Raw genomic sequence first — 4,323 nt, forward strand, 5'->3', positions numbered from 1 at the left:
GTATGTATTTGTTACCGAAAGAGGATGGAAAAGGTCCCATGAAGTCTATTCCCCACACGTCAAAAATCTCTACTTCCAAAATACCTTTTTGCGGCATTTCGTCACGTCTAGATATGTTTCCCGTGCGTTGACATCTGTCACATTCCTTAATAGCCGCATGTACGTCCTTCCATATAGTTGGCCAATAAAAGCCGGCTTGTAGGATTTTAGAGCAGGTCTTGGATGTACTTGTGTGTCCACCATAAGGAGCGGAGTGGCAGTGTTGGATTATATTTTCTACCTCTTCTTCGGGTATACATCGACGGAAAATACCATCGGGGCCTCTTTTGAAAAGTAAGGGATCATCCCAGTAATAGTGTTTTATGTCGTAGAAGAATCGTTTCTTTTGCTGGTAAGATAAAGTAGGTGGGACTATTCCGGCAGCTAAATAATTGACGAGATCAGCGTACCATGGTGTGACGGATATAGCTAAGGTGGTTTCTACTTGTTTGTCGGAGTTGCTCTCTTCCAAAGTAGCTATAAGTTTGTCGTACGAGAAATCATCATTAATTGAAGTTCTTTCCGGTTCAAGGTTCTCAAGTCTAGAGAGGTGGTCTGCTACTACGTTTTCAGTTCCTTTCTTGTCCTTGATTTCTAAGTCGAATTCTTGTAGCAACAAGATCCATCTTAGGAGTCTAGGTTTAGCATCTTTTTTTGTTAAAAGGTACTTGATAGCAGCGTGATCAGTGTAAACTATTATTTTGGCTCCGACCAAGTAAGAACGAAATTTATCTAGCGCAAATACCACTGCTAGGAGTTCTTTCTCGGTAGTGGCGTAATTCATTTGCGCTTCATCCAGGGTTCTGCTTGCGTAATATATAACACGAAGCTTTTTATCCTTTCTTTGTCCTAAAACAGCACCTACAGCATAATCACTGGCATCACACATTATTTCGAATGGTTCATTCCAGTCTGGTGTCTGCATTATGGGTGCTGAGATCAATGCTTGCTTAAGCGTTTGAAATGCTTTTAAACAGTTATCGTCGAATATGAATTCAGCATCTTTCATCAATAGTCCGGTTAAAGGTTTAGTTATCTTAGAGAAGTCTTTGATGAATCGTCGGTAAAAACCGGCGTGTCCTAAAAAGCTTCGTACTTCTCTCACGGTTCTTGGGGGTTGAAGATTTTCGATTACCTCTATTTTGGCTTTGTCTACTTCAATTCCTCTGTTCGAGATGATGTGTCCTAAAACAATTCCTTCTTGTACCATAAAGTGGCACTTTTCCCAGTTAAGTACTAAGTTTACTTTTACACATCGCTCAAGAACTCTTTCTAGGTTTTCAAGGCATTCTTCGAAACTTTGTCCGTATACGGAAAAATCATCCATAAATACTTCCATGATGTTTTCGAGAAAGTCGGCGAAAATTGCCATCATGCATCTTTGAAAGGTTGCAGGAGCATTACACAGGCCAAACGGCATTCGTCTATAAGCGAAGGTACCAAAAGGGCACGTGAATGTTGTCTTTTCTTGGTCATCAGGGTGAATTGGTATTTGAAAGAAGCCTGAATAACCGTCTAGATAACAGAAATATGAATGTTTTGCTAATCGTTCTAACATTTGGTCAATGAATGGTAAAGGGAAATGATCTTTTCGGGTTGCTTTGTTTAGTTTCCTATAGTCAATGCACATTCTCCATCCCGATTCGATTCGTTTAGTTATAGTTTCCCCTTTTTCGTTTTCAATAACGGTTATGCCTCCTTTCTTTGGTACTACGTGTACAGGACTAACCCATTTGCTATCAGATATAGGATATATAATACCTGCTTCCAATAACTTGGTTATTTCCTTCTTTACTACCTCACTCAGGATCGGATTTAGTCTTCTCTGGTGTTCCCTAAAGGTTTTACAGTCTTCTTCTAACATGATGCAGTGCATACAAATAGAAGGACTTATTCCTTTAAGATCGGTGATGTGGTACCCTAGTGCGGTTGGATACTTCCTTAAGATATGTAGAAGTTTTTCTGTTTCGAGTCTTCCTAGGTCTGCATTAACTATCACAGGTCGTTCAAGTTCTAAGTCTAGGAATTCATATCTCAGATTTTTGGGAAGTGTTTTCAGGTCAGGGGTTGGTTTGTTAAGACATTGCGTAGGGTCCGGTGTTATTGCTAAACATTGGTTAAATCTGTCTTCTACAAGGCAGTCAGATGATTTGTCTTCTTCTAACTCTGCTTCTTTTATGCATTCATTGATGATATCCATGAAGTAACATGTATCTTCTATTGCAGGTGCTTTCAAGAATTGGGAAAGAATGAACTCAATTTTCTCTTCACCTACTTCGAAGGTGAGTCGTCCTCGTTTTACGTCTATGATTGCACCGGCAGTTGCTAAGAACGGTCTTCCCAGTATAATGGGTGTAATATCATCTTCTCTAATGTCCATAATTGTAAAATCAGTGGGAATGTAGAATTGACCTATGCGTACAGGAACGTTTTCAAGGATTCCTACAGGATATTTGATGGAACGATCTGCTAGTTGCACAGACATTTTGGTTGGTCTTAATTCTCCCATTTCCAGTTTCTTACATATGGATAAAGGCATAATGCTAATTCCGGCTCCTAAATCGCATAAGGCTTTGTCGATGACAAATTTTCCTATGTGACAGGGTATAGAGAAACTACCCGGATCCTTGAGTTTAGGGGGCATGTTTTGGATTATAGCGCTACATTCGGCAGGGAGTATAACGGTTTCGCTATCCTCAAGTTTCCTCTTATTAGAAAGAATTTCTTTTAAGAATTTAGCATATGAGGGCATCTGCATAATAGCTTCGGTGAACGGAATTGTAACGTTTAATTGTTTAAGGAGATCAACAAATTTTCTAAATTGGCCCGCATCTTTGGTTTTAACAAGCCTTTGAGGGTAAGGGATAGGTGGTTTGTAAGGTGGTGGAGGTACATAAGGTTCCTTCTTTTCTAGGGTTTCCTTATTACTCTCTTCCTTTTCCTTAGGTTCACTTTCCTCAGTTGATTTCTTAGGGTTTTGGTTTTCTATCCTTGGATCAGACGGTCCTTCCACTTCCGTTCCACTTCTTAATATAATTGCATGAGCGTGGCTTCTCGGGTTAGGTTGGGGATGTCCAGGGAATGTACCAGTTGGGGCAGCAGTAGGCGCTTGTTGTTGAGCTACTTGTGATATTTGTGTTTCCAGCATTTTGTTATGGGTAGCCAAGGCATCTACTTTGCTTGCTAGTTGTTTAAGTTGTTCGCCAGTGTGTACATTCTGGTTTAAGAAATCTTTATTGGTTTGTTGTTGGGAAGCTATAAAGTTTTCCATCATGATTTCCAAGTTGGATTTCCTAGGGGCGTTATTGTTAGGCATGGATGGGTTCAGTTTCTGATATCCCAGAGGTATAGCTGGGGCTTGATTTGGAGACTGTCCAGGTGCGTACACAACGTTATTACTCTTATATGAAAAGTTTGGATGGTTCTTCCAATTTGAGTTATAGGTATTCGAGTAGGGGCTTCCTTGAGCATAGTTTACTTGCTCTGCTTGGATTCCTGTCAAGAGTTGACAGTCCGTAGGAGTGTGACCTTGGATTCCACAGACCTCACAATTCTGAGTTATAGCAACCACGGCGGCTGGAGGTGATACATTTAAACTTTCAATTTTCTGGACCAAAGCATCCACTTTTGCGTTAACGTGATCAAGGTTACTTATCTCGTACATGCCAGTTTTCGTTTGAGGTTTTTCCACCGTTGTTCGTTCGGTTCCCCACTGATAATGGTTTTGGGCCATGCTCTCGATAAGCTGGTAAGCGTCAGCATAAGGTTTGTTCATTAATGCACCACCTGCAGCGGCGTCTATTGTTAACCTTGTGTTGTATAAGAGACCATTATAAAATGTGTGAATTACTAACCAGTCTTCCAAACCATGGTGTGGGCAAAGTCTCATCATGTCTTTGTATCTTTCCCATGCTTCAAAAAGAGACTCGTTGTCTTTCTGTTTAAATCCGTTTATCTGGGCTCTTAACATAGCTGTTTTGCTTGGCGGAAAGTATCGGGCAAGAAAAACTTTCTTCAACTCGTTCCATGTGGTGACTGAGTTGGAAGGGAGAGATTGAAGCCATCTTCTAGCGCTATCTCTTAATGAGAAAGGAAAAAGACGAAGTCGAATTGCCTCTGAAGTGACACCGTTAGCTTTAACAGTATCAGCGTATTGGACAAATACGGATAAATGAAGGTTTGGATCCTCGGTAGGATTTCCAGAGAATTGGTTCTGTTGCACAGCCTGCAACAGCGAAGGTTTAAGTTCGAAGTTGTTTGCTTCGATTGCGGGCTGAGCAATAC

At 40.7% G+C, this 4,323-nt stretch overlaps 1 pseudogene; it reads left to right on the forward strand.

The window, feature by feature from the left end:
• The first annotated feature begins 3,902 nt into the window (after positions 1-3,902).
• Positions 3,903-4,002, forward strand: LOC127078031 (uncharacterized; annotated as a pseudogene).
• The last annotated feature ends 321 nt before the right edge of the window (positions 4,003-4,323 follow it).

This window comes from Lathyrus oleraceus, chromosome 4 (assembly GCF_024323335.1).
Source record: "Lathyrus oleraceus cultivar Zhongwan6 chromosome 4, CAAS_Psat_ZW6_1.0, whole genome shotgun sequence".
Lineage (NCBI taxonomy): Eukaryota > Viridiplantae > Streptophyta > Magnoliopsida > Fabales > Fabaceae > Lathyrus > Lathyrus oleraceus.